The sequence below is a fragment of the Hyperolius riggenbachi genome, chromosome 7 (assembly GCF_040937935.1).
Source record: "Hyperolius riggenbachi isolate aHypRig1 chromosome 7, aHypRig1.pri, whole genome shotgun sequence".
In the NCBI taxonomy this organism is placed as follows: Eukaryota; Metazoa; Chordata; class Amphibia; order Anura; family Hyperoliidae; genus Hyperolius; species Hyperolius riggenbachi.
The window spans coordinates 267,031,775-267,055,505 of NC_090652.1; the positions used below are offsets into that span (position 1 = coordinate 267,031,775).

The 23,731-nt window shown below is 44.3% G+C and overlaps 1 long non-coding RNA gene across 1 annotated transcript in view; it reads right to left on the reverse strand.

Annotated features, from left to right (window-relative positions):
* Nucleotides 1–253: 253 nt before the first annotated feature.
* LOC137525016 (uncharacterized) overlaps nt 254–23,731 on the reverse strand; it is a 410,675-nt gene continuing 387,197 nt past the window's right edge. Inside the window, exons 8-9 of the long non-coding RNA XR_011022834.1 lie at nt 8,323–8,406; nt 254–355 (exon numbers count right to left, since the gene is read on the reverse strand). This is a non-coding gene — a long non-coding RNA (uncharacterized lncRNA). The remainder of the gene's footprint in view (nt 356–8,322; nt 8,407–23,731) is intronic.

Consider the following 23,731-nt stretch of genomic DNA (forward strand, 5'->3'; position numbering starts at 1 on the left):
AAATGTCACCATGTGATAAATGTCAGAATATAAATCAGGGAGAGGAAAGATTTTACAATGAGCAAACACTGACTAAATCATTTATACATAATTATTATAAAAATGAAGCACATTTTTTATTACATTATATTCACTGGCATTCCTCTTTAAAGGCCTACCTGTAACTGAGTGCTGGGATGAGGCACTGGCGGACCCTCGGCTGAAGGCGACACAGGGTAAAGACTGCAGAGGAGATTGGGGAATTGAGACTGAAGGTAGGTGGGAGATCCACTGGGCATCACATTCTGCTTATTGGGAGCTAATGCCCAAATCCATACATACCCACGGTTAGGGGAGGGATCTTTATTCACTTTCTCTATAAAGAGAATTACTCTGGAATTCATTTTCTTTGCTCTGGTGGAGAACGGCTCCATTTTAAAAATGTAAGTAATATTTGTCACAAATTCATCATATTAAAGCAAACCTGAAGCAAAAAAAATCTTATGATATAATGAATTATATGTGTGGTATGGATAAGGAATAGTCAGAAATTAAGTAATTAGTAGTAAAGAAAAGAGTCTCATATTTTTTTTTTCAATTATATAGCTTTTTTTTATTTTATTTTTTTATAACATTGCATCCTTCTGTCACAGTGCAGTTTTAAAAGCACTCTCTGTCTTTTAAACTACAAAACAAAGCAGAAATAATGATCCTTTGAACTTTCCTGCAGTAAAACTTTATCTCAAGCGCTCTCTCACTGTTTCTTTGCTGTTTAATTGCTTCAGAAAACAGGACTGTATTCCACCCAGTGAGTCGAAGAGCTCAGAGAAGCTCATTTGCATAGATAACAACTGAAGTTTTTTTTTAACTCTTCCTGTACTGGAAAACAGTATGAATCTCTTTTATTTGCTTATTGTACAGTTGTACAGAAGCACCAAAAGTATAAAAGTAGGATAAAATGTTTTAAAAGAGAACAATGGGGGGTGACAGAGGCGCTAAGGCCCGGTTCACATTGCGTTTTTGAGCTAAAAGGATCTGGTGAGAGGATCCGGTCTCTGCTTCACCGGATCTGGATGGCTCTGCCGTGGCCCGGTTTACATAGTGAAAATGAATCTGATCAATGATTGATCGGATCTGTTTTCACTCAGCAATACATACTTAATCTTCCATAACAGCCGGCGGTAGAGGCTTTCTCCTATTCCGCTGTGACTGCACAGCACGTCATGTGACTAGTCACATGATGCGTCATGTAGTTACATGACGCTGAAGAAGACGGAAGCCTCTACCGCCGGCTGCTACGGAAGATTAGGTATGCATAAACCCTCCCTCACCCACCCGGCTGCTGCACCCTCCCTCACCCTCCCGTCGCTCAGGTTCGCGTCAGCCCATGCCCACATCCCCCTTGGAACGGTCCGTTTCTTCACTAGTGTGAAGAAACGTTCCATTTTACATAGCCCCAATGCTGCTGCATTTTTTGTCCGGATCCGTTCCGCTAAGCAGAACGGTCCAGAAAATTAGGGCCTGCAGCAATTTTTAGGGCCGGGGACCGGAATGTACGGAACATATCTGTACCAACGGACGCATGTGAATGGATACATAGGTTAACATTGGATCCTTTCACATTCGTTCCATTTGTACAGTATAAGATCTGGTTCCGATCTGGAAAAAAATGCTTGTACTGAGAACGTATGAGTCGATTGTACTCCAATTTTATTGCCTGATGAAGTGGGATATGCCCACGAAATGCGTTGCATCTATCCGGAGTATGTAAATAAATCGCTTTTCTTGAATTAAGCAACATTTTTCTGTATCTATTTTGGGGAGGTAAGTCCACCACTAACCCCCCATTGTTCTCTTTTAAAACATTTTATCCTACTTTTATACTTTTGGCGCCTCTGTACAACTGTACAATAAGTGTGTGTCCCCCTGGTGGTGGGGACTTGGTTCCCTTTTTTCCGATCTACTAAGAGTGACTTCTTAATCCTGAGTGGGGACAGGTCTAATACTCCCCACCTGCCTATACAGTGGTTGCCTGATACGGTAACCCAGATTTGTGAGTATAACATTATACTTCTCCTTCTATACCCATAAGTTACAGTGCATACTACACTATATTGGGCTCTCGCTGTTCCCCCTTATCTCTTGTCTTGGCTACTAATGTTCTATTTCTTAGCTATACTACACATACGATTCATTATCTCATAGGTTTATTTTCACTTCAGGTTGGCTTTAAGGAGACCGCAGAACACAAACTTCTGGTTCTAAATAATTACAATGTCGACAATCAGTATTATGCATTTTTTAATAACACTTTGCAATTCAATGCATTGCAATAGGCATTAGTAGATAGTTAGATGCTGTCCCTGCGCCGCGCGTTCCCCTTCCTCTCCGGGCACACGCTATAAAATATGAATGAGTGATAATTGCCTGTGTACCAGGGTTGTGGATAACAAGAAGTGATAATTGTAACTACGGTCGTGTTTTTTAAAAGGACCAGTGAAACGGTCAGACAATGTGGACCGTACAGAATGTACCTTTCAATAGAAATATCAGTGATACCACCGCGCTTTACAATCCTGGAGAATCTCTCATTACTTTCATGCAAAAGCTGCTGTGATTAAACAAACCTGGGAGGAAAACAAGATATCGTTTTCAGGTGAGCCGCTGAAATCACGAAATATCACCAATTACAACTGCAGCTTCCATGCTTAGCAATTTGAACACATCAGGTTTGAAACTCCACAACTAAAACGCACTAAAGCGTCGTCTGCCCTTATCTATGCCAGTTTTGTAAATTCTGGCTCAGTTTGAAATTGACACGAGTAGGGCTAAAAGAGAAACCGTAACCAAAAATTTAACTTCATCCCAATCAGTAGCTGATACCCCCTTTCCCATGAGAAATCTTTTCCTTTTCACAAATGGATCATCAGGGGGCTCTCTATGGCTGATATTGTGGTGAAACCCCTCCCACAGTGTGATGTCAGCTCCTCACAGCACTGAGGTACTGACAACACACTGTGGGTGCCTTGTTGCATTGTGGGAAATAACAGCTGTTTCCAACTGCCAAAAAAGCAAGCAGCCTCTCCTTCCAGAGACATCACCTGCCAGCAGTAAAAATGTCACCATGTTATAAATGGCAGAATGTAAGTCAGGGAGAGGAAAGATTTTACAATGAGCAAAAACTGACTAAATCATTTATACATAATTATTGTAAAAATTAAGCACTTTTTTATTACATTATTTTCACTGGAGTTCCTCTTTAAAGGGAACCTGAAGTGAGAAGTACATGGAGGGTGCCAGATTTCCTTTTAAACAATACCAGTTGCCTGGCAGCCCTGCTGATCTATTTGGCTGCATTAGTGTCTGAGTAACACCAGGAACAAGCATACAGTTAATCTTGCCATATTTGACAAAAATGTCAGAAACACCTGATCTGCTGCATGCTGGTTCAGGTCTATGGCTAAAAGTATTAGAGGCAAGGGACCAGCAGGACAGCCAGGCAACTGGTATTGCTTAAAATTAAATACATATGGCAGCCTCCATACCCCTCTCACCAAAGGAAGCCAAGAGCTGCAGCTCCCTCACCACGGCACCTATTTGCTAGAACCTGCCAAGGGATAGATCAAGGGGTGCCCCAATATTTGTATGCTGTATATTTGTCATTATTTATTGTTGATGAACAATCCACTGTCAGCTACAAGACATCCCAGCCACCACCAAGAGCCCCAGCGCCAAGAGCCCTGGACTCAAAGGGCCTCCATAGAAGTCAGCCCCCCCATCTATCATGCCAACGCCTAGGTCTGGCCCCTTGGACTATCTCCAGCTGAACATGTCTCCCCCATTCCACTGATGAACTCTAAGTTGTAACAGAGGCGCCAGTACAAGTACAAAATGTATTAAAAACCGTTTAAAAGAGGAGGTGAAGCAAGATTGAATCTGCAATTTGCATTGTAGATTATATGAATAAAGCTACTTGTTGATGATAACACAGAATTGTGTCTAGGTGGCGATTGGCGGAGATTGACCGGAGAGGAGGCAGAGCTACTCCGCACAGCTCTGCCTCCCCGGGGCAGCTAAATCTGCGACCTGCAAACTTTGCAGGTCTATTTCTCTGCTCTAAATAACTCGTTCTGCCTTGGGAATGCGGCAAATCCACTTAGAATGTAATGCTGAAGAGGACTTAAGCATAAGATAAGGTGACTCTTTAAATGGTTTTAAATACATTTATACTGGTACTGGCCGCTGGCGCGTCTCTTCTAACTTACATATAATAGTCCACCCTTAGTAGAGGGGTGCAACCCCCTTGTTTCTTGTCTACAAAGAGCGATTTCTTAACCTGTGTGGGGTCAGGTCTAATCTCCCCACCTGCCTATATAGTGGTTGCCTGAATGGTAACCCGTGTTTGTGAGTATAATTAATTCATCTTTATTTCTCAACATCTACAACCTATTGTACTGCACCATTGTGGACTCTCAGTTTCCTTTTTGTGGCCACTGATGAACTCATTCCTGGTCCAGGATAAACTCGTATGTCCTCTCAGCCTTCACTATGCCAACTCTACACCACCTCTGCTCTATACACAGATCACATAGCACTGTTTCACTACATAGCGTATGAGTGCCCTAAATGGCACTGCTCAATCAACACTAAGACTACTGCTCTGGTCCTATTCCATCTCCCCCTTCTTTATCTCTCTTGCTACTGTATTGCTGTCTATGTACTGTATGTTTTATTTAGCACCATGTTTTTAAGTGTATGCTTTTATTGTTCCATCACCGACCCTGTATGTGCCGAAATCAATTCCAGGTACAACTGTACTTGGCAAATAAATTCCGATTCTGATCCTTCTTGTCTTCCTTCTGGTTCGTGCACTGGACTCTGCATCAGTGCAGAGGCTGGAGTGCAGTAAGGTCCACCAGGAAGTCTGAAAGTCTACAGCTCAATGCAGTGGGTTTTTTCTCTAACCAAAACCAATAATGTAAACAAGAAGGTAAAACTTTGTAATAGTCAACTTTATTGCCAAATGCAGTTTTTAATTTTTTTGCGGACCGCCGCAGTTTAAATCTATGTCGGTGCGGGTGGCGCTGCGGTTCTGACCGGAGGTAAACGCTACGTCCCATTCACTGCGCGTCCCCGCCCGTTCCCGCTGCTTTCTACCCGCCGCAATGTGCTGCGCTGCCGCCTCTATGACGGCCGAGCACTGTGAGCCGGGCAGGAGCCATTTTCATTTGCTCCTGGCCCTGTCATTACTGTAAGCCAATCCCATTGGCTTACATTGAGTGACAGGGTCAGGAGCCAATGAAAGCGGCTCCTGACCGTCACAAAGCGCTCTGCCGTCATAGAGACAGCAGAGAGAGCAGCCTGCGGCGGGGACAGAGCGGCGTGACCGGCGGGAGCGACGGATTATTGCGGCCATTTGTCGGAATGCAGCGTTTTAGCATACCAGCAGCCTCTGGTCCTTAAGTGGGCAGAGGCTGCTGGTACCGAAGTGGTTAATGATTTCTTCAGTTGTGACTTAAGTCTGCGTTCAATTTTTATAACTCTATAGATCTAAATATTGATCTGGAAAGCTAATGAATATTGGTGCTTGTCCCTGATGAATGTCGATCGGTGGTGTTCAGCATATTGTTTTATGGGTGCCTCATTGTGCCCCTTTCCGGTGGCATAACTATAAATCATAAGGCCTCCCAGCAAAATTTTGATGCAACAATGTTCACACCCTTTCCCTTGCCAACCCCTAATGACCTCCACAGCCAGGGGGGGCCCATCTTGCAGGATTCATAAAACTAGTGTGGACATCATAATCTTCACAACCATAACAAGTGTATCCACAAAAACTGTTCTGATCTGAAGGATTGACCCCTTTATCAGAAGGAGTGATGTAGGAGTTGAGGCCCGCCCCCTACAGCTCTGGGCCCCCCTGCGTTCGCAGGGGCTTCTTCCATGTAGTTATGCCTCTGGCATAAACGATGACATCAGGCAATGTGCACTGTGTGACGAGGACTTCAGATTAGCCAATGCAGCTGGTGTATCTCATCTTTCCAGTCTTTACAGCCATATTCCACAGAGGGAAAAAATATAGTTGTAGAGCGAAAAGAAGTGGGAGTGGGGGCAGGAAATCATCATTTATACACTAGTAGCTCAGTGAGATTAGCAGCCCAAACCCCTCATCACCACGTACTGCCGGTGCCAAACTTTGGCTGTGCTGTTTATTATGTATCCTGCAGGTGTCTGGATCTGCCTGGAGCTTATCCTAAACAGAAACAAAATGTGATTTTCTCTTCCTAACAGGAGTACGGCTATTCCATTATTTATGTATTGGGTTTATATATCACTTACACAGATTGCAATGCATCGTTTTACAGAGTACACAGAACCATTCACATCACGCCTACCTCCAAGGGACATTACAGTCTGGTCAGTCAAGTCCTTTAAGGGACATTGCAGTCTGGTTAGACAAGCCCATCAAGGGACATAACAGTATGATTAGAGAAGCCCTTCAACTCTCTTACAGTACAGTCCACAGTGTTCGGCACCAGAGTGTATTGCCTGATGCCAGATACATGTGCTTGCCGGTTGCTTGAGCAACCTCCAAAAAAGCACAAATCTCCCCCCAGGGGCAGGCTGAATACTCACCGAGCCTCCATCAATCCTCCAGCAATGTCTTGCATCACCTTGCGGCATTAAGTGGCTTTCCGGGCCCCCCCATGCACGGAAGTTGGAGAGTCAGCTGGCCCACATCGGGTCACGTGACACGCTAACTTGCGTGCATGGATGCCGGAAGCCGCTAGGAGCCCATGAGGTGATGCAGGACATCACTGGAGAATTGGTGGAGGCTCGGTGAGTATTCTCTGGCAGTGCAAACCCCCCCAGAACACCCAAAACAGAGGTCCCCGTTATCCATCATGCATGCTGATTAGGTGAGACTTCCGGTTGCCTAAATTCTGGATAATGGGGACTCTGCTGTATATGCATTTTGGGAGGAGCTGCTAGAAGTGATCTTCAGGCAGCTTCTCAGTAGGAGATGTATTTGATGTTTGTGCACCACTAATGAGGTAGGAGCACTATGGACCAAACCACATTAGTTCAGTAGAGGTGGCAAGGTCAGGTTGAATTATCATTAGTACATGGAGTGGAAAAACAAGTTCCACTTAAAATAGCAGCACCATTTCCATTGACAGGATCTCGTAAGTGATATAGAAATAGTTAAAGAGGTTAAAGTAAAAGGTTCGGTCCAGTCATCAGATGAATGCGGGCACAGAGGTGTTAACTACTGAGGAATCAGTGTGAATGAAAAATAAAGAATGCCACCGCAGGGGCGACCTAAGGGCATGGGGAGGCCTTCAAATTATTAACTTGTTATGAGGTGACAGACTCATTGTGACTATACTGTAATGGGGGAGGGGGTAGCATGGCAGACACATTTGTTATATACCGATAAAAACTGGTGCACACACTCAACCATATCAACCAGAGTGATTTATTCCAAGCATTCCATATCCATGTACATCTGTACCACCACAGATGGTCATTTTGGGGTCAAGGTACACCCCTTCCTCAGTGAAAGAAGAACAATGTGGGCATTAGCATTGGTGCCCATGCCCTCGTCTATGCACCTCTACAGTAAAGGTAGCGATCCAGACTGGAGCTGTGCTCTCAGCCTCTCTTCTATGTGCAAAACTTGTCATATGGCCCATGGCTCATCGGTCCCAAGGCTGTGCGGATCACCAAGGGCTGGAAAGTTTTTCTGGGTGGAGGCCCAAGGTTTGTAGTTATGCCACCATATGGACACTTTTTCTCCCAAAATTCAGTTCACATCTCGTGTTGACTACCTCTCATATGAAATGTACAGTGCTGAGGCAGAAGTTGAGCATCTGATCAACAACAACAGACAGTGGGTTGGAATCTCTTTCAGGAGCTACTCAGTCCCAGTTCATCTTGGCATGTGTCTTCATTAATCACACTTACTCTTTTGGATGTTCCATCCACGGTATGTAAGGATACACTTTACACATTGGTATTCAAAGACTTAGCTGGTTACAAATCACCCTTCACCATGTGTTGGTCACCAGCTGATTTCCACACAACCTAATCAAACATTTGCTCTCATGTCATGTGTCACCACTTCTTTACTATATAATTTGGATGGAGGAGATGCCAGATGACTTCCCCGAAAAGTCCTACAGATGAAAGCAAGTAATTTATAGGTTACCCCCCATCAAGTACTATGCCAGGTCCAAAATGGATCCCCTTGACATTAATTCTGCTGCCTTGTTTTCTCACATGCTCACTGTAATAATGAACATCTGGATAAACCTTATTCCTTACATAAATGCATATTACCATCTGCCAGCTGTAATCTACTGTATCACCATCTCATTCCTGATAGACGTCAGCAGCGGGTCCACGGTGTCCACATCAAAAGATCTGAAAGTAATATAAGTTCAGTTGTAAAGGGAGCCTGAAGTGAGAGTTCATCTTATCAGATTTTTTGTCAGAACTACACCTGCACTACAAAGCACTAAGTGACAGCCAATGAGATGCAAATAGTTCTGATTTGAGGCAGGACAAGGATTATGCAAATGTTGTATGCAGATTGATGGAGCTTGAAAAATGGCCTACGCAATCCCGCAAAGATTGAATTTGACTGGTGTCAAATGTACCCGAGGCGACATGTGACCTAGTGAGATAAACATGCAGTGTTGGGCTGGGAAGTGGAAAAGCTGAAGAAATCCACTTGCTGGACAAGCAACAGTAAGCATGTGCTGTTGCTCACAGTGAAGACTTGCTATTGGTTTCTATTGGGAGTGATAACACAGGGTTACTGCTGCTTGGCCAGCAGGTGGATTTCCTCAGTTTTTTAATCTCCCAGTCTGACACTGTAAACATGTGTATGCACAGTGCAAAACATATTAATAACCAGGCTGTTTTACTTTTATGTTGCTGCCTGAAAGAGTTACTTTTTAGGCATGGAGAAGACAGCTTCTGTCTTGTTGGTACCTTGTGGGGAATATAGTAAACATCACTGATATGCAAATTACAGCCATAAACGTTTTTCTTGCAGAACACAACTTCTGAGAGCAGAAGGAGATAGAAAAAGGTCAATAGTTTATGTATTTTAATTTAGGGTCACTCAATGGGCTGCCACTGAACAGAGACATCAAAACATTCAGTCTACTTTGTAAATGTTAAAATAAAACCATGTGATATGTAAAAAAAAAGGGTCTTAGGAGTAGAAGGATAAATACAATGGTTTATCTCATCAATTTACTTTGACCTCGGGTTCACTTTAAATATTCTTTCATCATTGCATCTCATTGACCACTCCTACAAAGCACATATGGAGATATTTGCCATATTTAGATTAATGCCTAGAGTTAAGGTGCACATACATTACTTGATTTTCCACCACTTAAATTAATCACATTTATTGGGTTATCAGCAACAGTGTGGTCTATTGACAGTCGATGGACTGGTGACCCACACACTGCAAGCACGACCCTATGCCATTCTCCTTCACTGGGCGATATTCTGCCTCTGTGGTGTGAAACCAAAAATGGATTCTGTGTTGATGCAAATCATGTGAACAATAGCCACTTCCTTTAAGACCAACCGATGTTTTCCATCCTGCCCCAGTAAATTGCTTGATTCAACCAGATATCGGCCATGGATTGAACAGAATGGAATTATAGAGCAGTATGGCAACAAGGTGTTAAGCACATTGGCACTCTCGCCTTGCAGGTCCCCATTTTGAATCAGAGTCAGGGGCACTATCTGCACAGAGTTTGTATGTTCTCCACATGTCTGCGTGTGTTTCCTCTGGACATTCCGGTTTTCTCCCACATCCCAAAAACATACAGATAAGTTAAATGGCTTCCTGCTAAAATTGTATCTAGACTACAATGGACATACTGTAGGTCTATGGTAGGTATTAGATCGTGAGCCCCTCTGAGGGACCCTCAGAAGATGTTTACTCTATATAAATACTAAAAATAAATATTAATACATGTAGTCCCTAACTTACAATGGCCGACTTACGAACGACCCGCCGATACGAACGGCATGGATTCAGTGTTTCCATGGAAACAAGCCCCCCAATTTTTCTTTTCAAATTGGACTTGTGGTTTTTGAGAAAATCGATTTTAAAAATTCAAAGAAAAAATGGCTTTTAAACTTGTATAAGCAGGCAAAGAGGGCAGGGGTGACACAGAGGGGGACACTGGAGACACAGAGGAGGTACAAGGGACATAGAGGGCACATTGTTCCGACTTAAGAACAGATTCAGGTTAAAAACGAACCCACCGTCCCTATCTCGTTCGTTAACCGGGAGACTACCCGTAATCGATTCCCCCTAATCTGATAAAATTATTGAATCGAATGGTCTATCGCGTAGGGAAATTGAGTAATCTAGGGACACATGGCTTTAAACCTTACTCAGCAAAAACAACAGCAGTAATTATTGAAAGGTTTGCTATGCACAGTCTCCACTTTGCACTGATCTTTGGTTTCTAAAAGTAAAGCCTTATCACTGTTGATAGGCTATAGAACTGTGCTTTCTGCGATTTCCACATTGCTGTGACATCCGCGTTTCGCATGCCGCCTTCCCTTGAGCTAATGCCTGGTGTCATTTCATACGTATCCCTTTGAATCAGGGCTAATGAGAAAGGGAGAAAAAACAAGGGCTAAAAAGGCATAATTATTTTGGCAAGAACAGAGGAGCAGAACCTTAGAAGCGAATTGCTTTGTCAGCATCGGGCAATGGGCCAAATCCTGATTGATCCAACAGCTATCTGGCTGAGACGGCCCTGCAACAGAAAATGTATATTTAATTTTAATTTAATTAAAACATTTTGGGAGTACCTGATGTGATGACTTTAATGTCGAGCGGGTTGTTTATCCAGCCGGTAAGATGATACACACCTCCGTTATATCGGGGGGTGGGGGGGGGGGGTGGGGGGGTGGGAAGAGGGGGGGGGGTTGATGGCTGAGTTTCCCATGGACTATAAAGGCGAAGGCTCTTTCACTCTCTTTTCTCTGTGCTAGAAACAGCAAAGACCTACAGCAGCTTGTTTATATTACCTACTGCTGGGCAGCAGAGAAAGCTCATAGCGCAAGAAGCAAATGATTTACTGGCCTTTTAGAAGCAAAACACAGAAAGATCAGCTGCTGATGCAACACATCTCAATAGGAACAGCGCAACAGAATAAAAAAATAGACAAAATATTCAGAAACAGGGAAAAAGGGCGCAGGAGCCAATACAGAAAAAATGGCTCCACCATAGCTGCAATTTGTGCCAAAGCAGGGCGCCCAAATGTACCTTCTATGTCGCAAATCCCAGGCAGAGGCGCCTCTGGGAGTGGCTTTTGCGGGGGAAGGGGGGGGGCAGGTTCAGGCTAGGAGGAGGGTGTTAGGTGCTGGAAAGGGGGGGGGGATGCAGGGTCGGGCCGAGGCAGAGGCTGGAGAGGCTCCAGCCTCAGGGCGCAGTGTAGGAGACGGAGCACAATTCATTCAGCTGTCATTCCCAATTGTGTTTGAAGCAGAAAGAAATAAGAAAAGGGGATACATGACAGTGACTGCAAGCCAGATAACTAGAGATTAAGGTGTTGGGGAGGTTGGGGGCCCTGGGGCACCTATTGGTGTAATAGCAATCAGTGTGTGATGGCTGGGTTGGAAGGGATGGAGGGGCGCACTTTGCTGTCTCAGCCTTGGGTGCTGAAGGACCTTGTCCCGTCTCTGGGGGGATGTTAAGTGTTAGGCACCACGTGGGGGGGGGGGGGGGGGGGGGGGGTAAGGGTTTATGAGTACCACCTTTTCTACGTATTTTCCTCCATATGTCACAGGCCATAGTGAGAACTGCAGTTCCTTGTACATATAATCAATGAAAGGCCACCTGCTGGTGGATGGCGGAAGTCCAGGGTTGCCAAAATCAGGAAACAGCCACCTGCAAGTGTATAGCCATACCTCCCAACATTTCAATGTCCCAAAACGGGACAATTAGGCCACACCCCTGGCCACGCCCCCAACCCCCTAGTCACGCCCACCCCAGGGGGAAAAAAAAGTTTTGTTTTTTTTAAAATAATTTTGTTATTAAATTACTCCCAAATGGGAGGGTGCCGGGGTGGTTGTGGTGAGGAGGAGGAGGGGGGTGGCCAGGCAGAGAGAGGGGGGAAAAAAGCCGATCGAGGCACCAGCCCGCCCGGTATGCGGCATGTATGGCCGCCGCCGCCATCATTATCCTTCTCCCTCCCTCCTAATGTGTCCCCCAGTGTCCCCTTCCCCCCCGCACAGTAATATGGGCAGCGGAGCGGGCAGTGAGTCTTACCACTGCCTCTCCGCTGCGTACCGGGATCTCCTCTGATCTTCTCGCTTCCTGTGACGTCACAGGAAGCGAGAAGATCAGAGGAGATCCCGGTACGCAGCGGAGAGGCAGTGGAAAGACTCACTGCCCGCTCCGCTGCCCATATTACTGTGCGGGGGGAAGCCGGGGACACTGGGGGACACATTAGGAAGGAGGGAGGGAGAAATAAATAGCGGCGGTAATCCATCCCGCATGCAGATCCCCGGGGCTGGTGCCTCGATCAATTTTTTTCCTTCTCTCTGCCCAGCGGCCGGGACAGAAGGGGGGCAGCGCGGGATGGCGGGAGGGGCCCCCCAAATCGGTACAGTCCCGATCAAATCGGGACTGTTGGGGACTATGGTATAGCGGAAATCGAGGGAAGTCCAACTCATTACTACCACCAGCAGGCAGGAAGTAGAAGACCATGATTCCCAACGCCAGGTAGGCCACCGGTTTAGACTGACATGTAGATTTGTACCGGCTCTGACTACATGCCTGAGATATACTATGTGTTTTGAGTCATATACGAAAAATTGCTTTACAACTGTTCTTACTGTATAATAGGGAGAGAGTTAGAACCCTACCTGGTTTTTATTGCTGTGTCTGTTTTACTGTTCTTGGGAATAACAGCATTCATATTAAAGGGAACCTGAAGTGAGGGGTTTACGAAGGCTGCCATCTTCAATCCTTTATAAACAATGCCAGTTGCCTGACTGTCATGCTATGCTTTTGGCTTTAGTTGTTTTTGAGTCACACACCTGCAACAGGCATCCAGTGGAGTCAGACCAGAGTCAAAGCATCTCATCTGCATACTCATTCCTGGCCAGTGACTTACAGTATTAGAGGCAGAGCATCAGCACAACAGCATCACTCAGGCAACTGGCATGGTTTATTAGAGAATGAAGATGGCAGCCCCCATATTCCTCTCATTTCAGTTTCCCTTCAAAGCAACAAAGCTCCATGATGGTTCCGGGTAGAGGCTGCAAGGGAAATGAACTTCACTGGTGACACAGACAGTAAATAAAGACCATTTTCCACAGTATTAGGGAGAGGGGCCACTAGACACAAGGGAGCTATATAGGGAAGGGAGATGGGCCACTAGATACAAGGGAACTATGTAGGGAAGAGAGAGAGGCCACTAGACATCAGGGAACTGTACATGGGTGCAAGGGGGACCTTTAGACACTAGGAAACTAAACTGTGTAGAGAAGGGTGATTAGACACCAGGGAAATGTGTAAGGGAAGGAGGACAGTGGCCACTAGACATCAATGTTGGCCCTCGATTTGGTCCCAGTTTTCAATTTCAGGCAACTGTGTATTTGAGTTTGACACCCCTGGTCCAGAGTGTGTTATTCTCCATACAGATTCTTCTCTTGGACGAAGTGTAGCACCGATACTGATGCAATACTGAGTGCACACTTCCTTCATCCATATCTACATGAGAACCTCTAGGGATCATTTTCTTTCTTGGACAGAAATAAGAGAGGTGCTATTCATGCTCTCTCTCTCTCTTTCTTTCTTTCTTCTTTTTCTCTCTTTCTTTCTCAAGCTTCTGGGCATCCATGAAGACTTGCTTCTGGGTGAAATGGGTGAATGATTCAGCTGGGACCAGGGACACTTTGACAAGTAACTGTATAAAGTTGAGTGAAAGCATCAAACTAACAAGGCCAGTGCCAGTCTGCAGTGCAATCATTCTTGCGCTTTTAAATGCCATTCTTCTCTGGCTTTCAGGGGCTACTTACAGACAGGAACACTTTTCATCTGCAGCAGAGCCAGAGGTAGCCAACAGCAGCTTGTAGCAGAGTAATCCCATTATGTTATGGGTTATTGTTGCTGACACCATGCACAATCAATAGAGCCTGAGTGTTGACTTGACATTATAACAGATAAATTGTTTCTTTATTAATAGGCTGCAATACCAGGCTCAGCAGAGGAGATGCTGTGTTAGAAATATATAGAATAGAGTATAATCAATACAAAGAGAAGGATGACTGAGATGAAGGAGGAACGGGCTGTAGACCTTTGCTCCACCACTCTGGCTCATTGCTTCTTGTTATATGTGAATTTTATTTATTTATTTATTTCCGTATTTCTATAGTAGTATAGTAAAGAATGGATAATGCAGAGCTGGGCAGCTAGATGATAGTTTCGTAAAAAAAATGTCTAAATATTCTAAAAAAAATCATTGCATTTTGAAAGGAATCTGTAGCCCCACAACTATCATCAGTGTTTAATTTATTCCCTACGGCTTTTTCATGTAACAGGGTAATGGTTTCTTAAAGTGGTATAAAACTCAGCATTTCCTCTTTGTTCTAAAACATTATTTACAGCATAAAATGTACTACCACAAATAAAAATTGTAGCAGAACAGCATTCAAACAGTTAAACACAGGACTTTGTTCTACAGTGGAAAGCTCCTTGCTTCAGTGAAAAGCTTCTGGCCACATCCAAAGAGGTGATAACATTATCTTTTGTTTACATTCCTTTGTCAGATATAGTTAGTAAAATTAGCAAAGTTCTGAAACTGAGCTGTACTGAGCTGAGAAGCAGAAAGAGCTGAAAAGTGATCACTAGATACATTTTAGTATATAAATACAGCAGCTATGCCATAAAATGCAATGGCAGCTTTCAGCTGTAAAACTGTACTTTAGGAACTTGTAATTTGTAAACAGACAATATTACTTGAGCACAAAAGCAAATATGATAACTGTATGGGTAATAAAAAGTAGGAAAACACATTTTTATTGAATGTTATGTCAAAGTTGTATCCCACTTTAATAGAACGGGAGTGTATTTTCTGACTGACTGACGCGACTTAGCCAGTTACTGGGGCTGATTGTGGCTGAACGGCAGACCGCAGGAGGACGGCGTGGGACTTAGACGTGCTTATGGGGCTGAAGGTAGCCCCGGGGAAGTATCAAATCTTTAGGCAATGCCGTCTCTGGTACACTTTAATTGCATATGGGCCAATATATATTACAAGTCAAGGGCTCATATGCAATTAACTTTTTCACCTGAGTTTTCACCCAGGTCATATTTTCATAAAATACTTTAAAACCACCAACAAGCAAGAAAAAACTTAAAATCATTTTGATAGTACCTTTCCACTACTTTTCGGTACGTTTTCAATCGAAAAGTGCTGAAAAATAATTTTAAATACAAGATGAAAAATGATCTCCTAGGTGAAAATGCATTAGAAAAAGTTAATTGCATATAGGCCAAGGGTGAGACGTGTTCATTTTCAGTTCTGTTCTGTAAAGCTTTCAGTCTTTAGCAGATCTAGTATGGTTGTTCCTGCGTCTATACTTAGCAATTGAAAAAGTACAAAAAAGAGGAACAAAAGTAATATTAAAACTTACTTTGAGTATTTTCTTGCCTGCTGGGGGGTTTAATGTTATTTTAAAGAGAAGGTGAAAATGATCTTCCAGGAGAAAAGTCAGGAGAAAAAGTGAATTGCATTTGGCTCAAAGGCACAATTCAATTTTTCTCCGGAGTTTTCTCCTAGGAGATCGTTTTTTTACTTTTTGTTCAAATGACTTTTCAGCGCTTTGCAATTGAAAAAGTACCAAAAAGTAGGTGAAAAAGTACTATGCAAATTATTTGGATTATATTCTTGTTTAATTATAGTTTAAAAGGAATTTTATTGACAAGGGCCCATATGCAATTAACTTTTTTCCTTAGAGTTTTCTCCTAGGTATTTTCACACTTGTGAATATAATGCCATTTAAACCACCAGCAAGCAAGAAAATACTCATAATAATTTTGATAGTAGTTTTTCAACTACTTTTTGGTACTTTTTCAGGCGCAAAATGTTCAAAAGTTATTTGAAAGAGAAGATGAAAAATTATCTTCTAGGAGAAAACTCAGATTAAAAAGTGCATATGGGCCAAGGTGTTATATATCACTTAGGAAAAAACTTAGGAGAAAAAGTGTATTGCAAATAAGTCAAGGGCTCATATGCAATTAACTTTTTCTCCTGACTTTTCTCCTCTGTGATATTTTCATAGCCTCTTAAAAGGACACCGAGCTCTAAATAAAAACAAAATTGGTACTCACCTGGGGCTTTCTGCAGCCCACCGTAGGTCGGGAGATCCCTCGGCGTTCATCTGGCTCTTCTCCCAGGGCCTGGTCAGAAATGGCTCCCCGGCGGCTCCCGGCGACACTGGGCCCGTGTCGGGCTCCTTCTTCCTGGAACGTCACGTCTGTCGTCACCACGCCGGCCGCCTTCCGTCACCACGGCGGCCGGCGTGACAGTACTGTGCATGCGCGATTACACCATACTTTTTAGTGCTTTTCCAATTACAAAGTGGTGACAAATTATTTAAAAAGAGAAGATGAAAAAAATCTCTCCTAGGAGAAAACTCAGGAGAAAAGTTAATTGAATATGGGCCAAGGGGAGAGAAATCATGAGTATACCCACACCCAACTTGGGCCCATATGCAATTCACTTTTTCTCCTGAGTTTTCTCCTAGGAGGTAATTTTCCATCTTCTCTTTAAAACACAGTGACTTTTTATGACTTTTTATGACTTTAAAAAAGTTATAAAAAGTTGGTGAAAAAGCACTGTCAAAATTATTTTGAGTATTTTCTTGTTTGCTGGAGGTTTAAGAGTCATTTTATTGACAAGATATGAAAATATCACCTAGGAGAAAACTCAGGAGAAAAAGAGAATTGCATATGGGCCTTGGCTTGGATGCATTAGGAGAGTAAATTGACCTAAGGCCTGGGACCCACTAGAGTAATTTCTTTAGTGACTTGGAATCACTAACGATTGCTGCCGATTCCAGAAATTACTGTGAAAGTGGATGGAGGTGAGCCCACTAGAGCGAGCTAGCCATTGCGACTCAATGTGAAGTATAGTAGCAAACGAAGTTAGGCCACCACACAGTAGTCACAATGTAGTTTTTAGCTTTATTGCATAAGACAGCATAAGCTTGACAATTGTTTCGAGGCCTCAGAGGGTGCCCTTCTTCAGAAAAGTGCAGGCATACAATGACACTGTGACGACGGTGTGCTGACCTAACTTGGTTTGCTACTATTGATAATCGGGTGACGTGGCTTAGCACCCAGGTTTAGCACCCAACACTCGGGCAAGGTGTGCCACTCCAGAAACTCTTGTACAATGTTAAGTATAGGATCGTTACAAAATTGCTCTGTAGTTGCAGAAGAAATCTTAAGTAAAAAAAAAGTTTAACTTAGGCCCCGTTCACATCACAGAACGCAGGCGTGTTCCGTTCAGAACACAACGCACAGGAACGCACGTGATGTGCGTCTCTGTGCGTTGCGTGGCTGATCCCATTCACTGAAAGTGAATGGGACAGCCACGCGTTTTTACAAAAAATGCGCGCAGCATGCGTTTCCGGACCGCACAGGTCCGGAACGCATGCAGTGTGAACATCAGACATTGCACTCTATGCAATGTCTGATGTCGTGCGTGTCTGCCTCCTGCACGCTTTTCCAAAACGCGACTGGAAACGCGTGCAGTGTGAATGGGGCCTTACCTGGGGTTTCTTGCAGCTCCCTGCAGTCATCTTGTGCCCGTGGCGTCCTTCCGCGATCCTACAGCCAGCAGTGGTGACCTCTCAAAGCTGGCCGGCCATGCCTCTCCTCATCACATCCCTGTGCATGGAAGCGTTCTGCGAATGCACTGTACGGGAAGATCGCTACTGCGCCTACTCACAGCACTGGGTCGCGCATGTGCAGTAGCCTGCAACTGGCCATGACTAGCCAGACTTGAGTGGATTGCCTGGAGGATTGTGGAAGGACAGTGCAGGCACAGGATGACTGCAGGGAGCTGCAAGAAGCCCCAGGTAAGTAAAACGGCTTTTTCTGACTTAATTAACTCTTTCAATCGCAATAACTAATCGCAATTTGCAGTCTTTGGCGCTAAAACAAAATTGTTACAAAAAACATCAGGATCTGTAGTGGGTCCCAGGCCTAAACTATACTGATCAACTCATCGTCTTTACTTTTGTTTTGTTTTTCTTTTTCTACATTCAGGCCGAAGGGGAAATGTTGCTTAATCCTGGGTATCTGCTTTCGTAGTCAAGAAGAAAAAAATAAAAATAAAAATAAATATATATATATATATATATATATATATATATATATATATATACCGTATATACTCGCAAGCAAGCCGACCCGCATGTAAGCCGACCCCCCAACTTTCACCTGAAAAAACAGGGAAAAATGATTGACCCCCATATAAGCCGGGGGTAGGAAATGTAAAGTGCTCAGTATAGCTAGTATAGTGCTCAGTATAGCTAGTATAGTGCTCAGTATAGCTAGTATAGTGCTCAGTATAGCTAGTAAAGTGCTCAGTATAGCTAGTATAGTGCTCAGTATAGCTAGTATAGTGCTCAGTATAGCTAGCATAGTGCCCCAGTATAGCTAGTATAGTGCTCAGTATAGTGCTCAGTATAGCTAGCATAGTGCCCCAGTATAGCTAGTATAGTGCTCAGTATAGCTAGTATAGTGCTCAGTATAGCTAGTATAGTGCTCAGTTTAGCTAGTATAGTGCTCAGTATAGCTAGTATAGTGCTCAGTATAGCTAGTGAAGTGCCCCAGTTTAGCTAGTATAGTGCTCAGTATAGCTAGTATAGTGCTCAGTATAGCTAGTATAGTGCTCAGTATAGCCAGTATAGTGCCCCATTATAGCTAGTATAGTGCCCCAGTATAGCTAGTATAGTGCCCAATATAGCTAGCATAGTGCCCCAGTATAGCTAGCATAGTGCCCCAGTATGGGTAGGTGGGTGGGTAGGTGGTGCCCCTCCCCGCTCCCCCCGCGGCCGCCGCTGCTATTACCTTAGGCGGCGCCGCTTCCTCTATCCCCGTCCTGCTCCGATAACTAACTAATTCACAGCAGCGCTCCCCTCGCTGCTGTGATGACGGAGGAAACCATAGAAAGCGGTTACCATAGTAATGGCATCGCCGCTACAGGAAGCCGCTCTCTATGGTTTCCTCCATCATCACAGCAGCGAGGGGCGCGCTGCTGTGAATGAGTTAGTTATCGGAGCAGGACGGGGATAGAGGAAGCGGCGCCGCCTAAGGTAATAGCAGCGGCAGCCGCGGGGGGAGCGGGGAGGGGCACCACCTACCCACCCACCTACCCATGACTCGCAAGCAAGCCGACCCCCCAACTTTTGGGCCACTTTTGGGGGTGAAAAATTTGGCTTGCTTGCGAGTATATACGGTGTATATATATATATATATATATATATATATATATATATATATATATATATATATACACACACACACACACAGTGGGGTGCGAAAATTTGGGCAACCTTGTTAATCGTCATGATTTTCCAGTATAAATCATTGGTTGTTACGATAAAAAAAGTCAGTTAAAAATATCATATAGGAGACACACAGTGATATTTGAGAAGTGAAATGTAGTTTATTGGATTTACAGAAAGTGCACAATAACTGTTTAAATAAAATTAGGCAGGTGCATAAATCCTATTTTAATTTTCTCTGAAGAGTAGCAACATGGGGGTCTCAAAACAACTCTCAAATGACCTGAAGACAAAGATTGTTCACCATCATGATTTAAGGGAAGGATACAGAAAGCAGTCTCAGAGATTTCAGCTGTCGGTTTCCACAGTTATGGAATATATTGAGGAAATGGAAGACCACAGGCTCAGTTCAAGTTAAGGCTCAAAGTGGCAGACCGAGAAAAATCTCGGATAGACAGAAGCAACAAATGGTGAGAACAGTCAGTCAACCCACAAACCAGCACCAAAGACCTACAACATCATCTTGCTTTTGTATCTTTGTAATCATGGGTTATTGTTATTTAGCAATGTTTATTATAAGATGTACTCTGTTCCTTAAGAGGTTGTGGCTTTCTTTAGATTGAGTGGGTGTGAGCTTTCTCCCTCCCCTCTCCTTCTGCTATAAAGTCCCCGCCTCTTTCAGAGCCTGTATGTGTGATGATCCGCTCAGCTGGCTGCACAGGCAGACAGCTGTTTGTCCATTCCTCTAGTCTGTGGGCTGCAGGTCTCTGGAACAGAGACCTGTCTTTCCATTGCAAGTTTCTGGTCTGTTCTCTTGCTGGGGAATTTGCATACATTCGTTATGCAAATCCCCTACCTGCCTTCTTTGATGACTGGCACTATAAGAGCTTTATGTTTCCCAGAAGGCTTTGCTGGTCATTTCCTTTCCATGCTCTGTTCCTGATGTCTCTAGTATATATCTAGTATAGTTAATTCCTGGGGGTTGCTTTAGGCTCCCCTTCTAGCCCAGTCAGGTTGTATTATCTGTATTGCCTGTTCTGTCTTGTCTTGCCTGTTGCCATTGTCCTGCCCCAATGGTGGTCGACAGAAAATGGTTCTGATCTCTGTTCTTGGAGTATAGCTGGTGCAGCGGTTGCTACCAGCTATCTCTTCTGTTCTGTCTCCTGGGATCGCGCTAGCTACTTTTCGCTAGCGCTGGGGATCCTTCTGTTCTGTCTTCTGGGATCGCGCTAGCTACTTTTCGCTAGTGCTGTGGATCCTATCTCTCGCTTGTCCCTGTTTTCGTGTGTCTGTCTTGTCTGCTACGCTTGCTGGAGGCTCGGTGAGGTAACTGTTAAGCAAGCGCTCGCGTCCTCTGTTTCATGTCTGTCTGTCGATGGTTAGTTAGGCGTGCTTGTCTCTATTGTGCTTATCACGTGGAGACCGCGCATAACCGCGTGCACTGTTGCGAATGAGTGCGGTGTTCGCGGTTAGCTAGCGTTGTTATTTTCCGTTTCTCCTTATTGTATTATTTGCTGTGCCTTTGCTACCCTCGTATTCTATTCTGATCTGCCTTGTGTCACGTCTGGCGATCGCACCTCTCGCGATCGCATTCCTATTTCATATCTGCTGTTGTGTGTGTGCGCGGTCGCGGGGTGGCGACTGGATTGGCGCACACACATACAACCTGTCCCTTTGCTCAATCTCATTCGCAATCGCCTCACTTGCGATTGCGTTCTGTGCTTCGTACAATTCCTGTCTGGCACTTGTGGAGGTACAGAGGATTGGTTCCTCTGCACTCCCCAGCGCCATCTGCCGACAGGAATTTCCCTCTACAGGTGCGTAGCACCTTTTGCTGGGTGCCTGCAAATATACGCTTGTGGAGGATTTCCGCCGTGTCAGCGCACGCGTTGTGCGCTGATCACGGAGAAAGTTCCACAATCGTTACAGAATGACCAGCCTAACCCAAAACCCCAGTGTAGACGGAATTTCCGATTTGTACGATTTTGTCGAATATGGCTCTTGTACCTTTAAGAGATTTAAAAAACTTGAACCTGAATCAGCAGACGAATTTTTGTCTGAGTGTACGAAACTGTTAGCGAACCCTGAATTCCAATGCAACCCAGTGTCTACCTGGGCCCCCCAAATGGTCTACATTCTGTTGGGGGGCGAAATGTCAATGTGGGGTTACGATGTGTTAGATCATACCACCCTGAGTCAAAGACCCCTGGAATTCTTGGCCTTTTTAATTCACAATTGGCTGAGATTACCTCAATTACCATACCCCCTTAATGAGTTGTTGTCAGCAGCTCAATCAGCTGTTCCATCTACTCTTTCATCCATAAAGCAGCCATCCAAAGCCTCTAAGTCTAAACGTAAAAGATCTAGGAAGGCTTCCCAGCGGAAAGATCCGTTGCCCATGGCAACCACAGATAGAGAGGTTATTTCTGTCAAGTCTGAAATGGGCAAAACCATGCAGTATGATAATGATGTTTATAATGCATCTGCTGATCATTTTCCAGGTTTTTTGCCCCAATCCAAAGCTTATGTGGATCCTGCTATAGGTAGGATCGCACACTATATTAAAGCAGTTAAAAAATCTGTACTCGTTCCTGATCCCCACCCATATGGAGATTATTTAGATACTGGGTTGTTCGAACCGCCATTTGCCTCATGGGAAATCGGGGCCTTGGTGGAGGAATTTGATTTGGATTGGAAAGCCTTTCGCGATTTTTACATCGCAAAAAGCGCGGATGTCCTGAACGATTGTCTTGACTCTGTGTGCCTTTTGATTGATTCTGATGAATGTGACGAGTGTGTTGTGGATCTGGTGATGTATGTGTGGCAGATCATTTTGGATGAATTACACACACACCAATTAATTGATCCCAATAAAGAGGTAAAAGATTCCCGTTCTGTTCCTGCTCCAGTTCCATCTGTAGACTGTGCGCACTATGATTGTTCATCCTTTGTTAAGTGTGCATGGGAGCCCCCGTTTGAGAAATGGGAGATCGAGCTCCTGGTCTATGAATTGGAATGTGATTGGAGATCGTTTTGCAATCATTACCGTTCTAAAAACGAAGCAGTTTTGTATGCGTGCATTGAGTCTGCGTGCACTTTAATCAAGACTGGTGAATGTATCTCTGACTTTGTGACTCCGCTGTTTGACGTGTGGAGAATGATTTTGGATGAACTACATGCGCTTCAATCTGCTAAAAACACATTGTCAGCGGACGATTGTTCCAATCCTCTGGATTTAAAGAAAGTGAGTTTTGAATGTATTCCCTTTCCCAAAGCAACTGAGTGTTTGAAGTCTGAGTGCAAGTCGTTCAGAGCAGTTGCTTGTGTGGAAGTTGAACCAGTGCGGTCTGATGTCGCCACCGCACGTATGGCTGCAGAAGGTCTGTGTGGTCCTGTGTCTAAGGAAGACAGATTTTTTTCCCTCAGGTTCTCTAAGATCGTCCGTTTGTGAGCCTGCCATGGGGAAAATTCCTAAGTTATGCAACTTTAAGAAAATTATTGATGTGTCTAATAAAGTTTCTCCTGTTGTTGTCGCCACTTCTTTTGCAAATGAATCTATGTCTTATTCTGTTCGCACCTGTGCAGGCCTGTTGCCTGATGACAGTTGCTCCAGTGTTTCTGTCCTAGATGCCTTGCAGTCTGCTCCGCAGATCGCTGAGGTTTGCGATATGGAAGTGTCAGTTTCGCAACCTAAAGCGATCTTGGATCCGCAAATTTTGCGTTCTGACTCCTCGGATTCGACATTGTTAGCCGAATCTAAGAGTGAGACAGCGCTTCGGTTTTGCGAATCTGATGCTGAAGCTTCTTTGCCTTGTCCAGAGAAGCTTTCTCTGAACCTGCCCTGTACCATGAATGAAGGCATGATGTCCACTTACATTGACATTTGCGAGTTTGATTCTGAAGACAGTATTGACTCTCCACCCAGTACTCTGGATGAGTCAATATTGCCTTGTACAATATCTCCTGCCCTGCCCCTAGAGGCTCGTCTAGGTATTGCTGCTATTTTTACCTGTCTTTCTGCAGTTTTGGAGTTGCAAGCTAGTTTGACTACTACGCAGAGTTCTGGGTGCAGCGAGATTAAAGTTAGGGAGTCAGTGTGTGGTCCATTGAATATTCCTGTACGTTCCACTCATGATGATGAAATTCAGTCTCAGTTTATGGTGGAACCTTC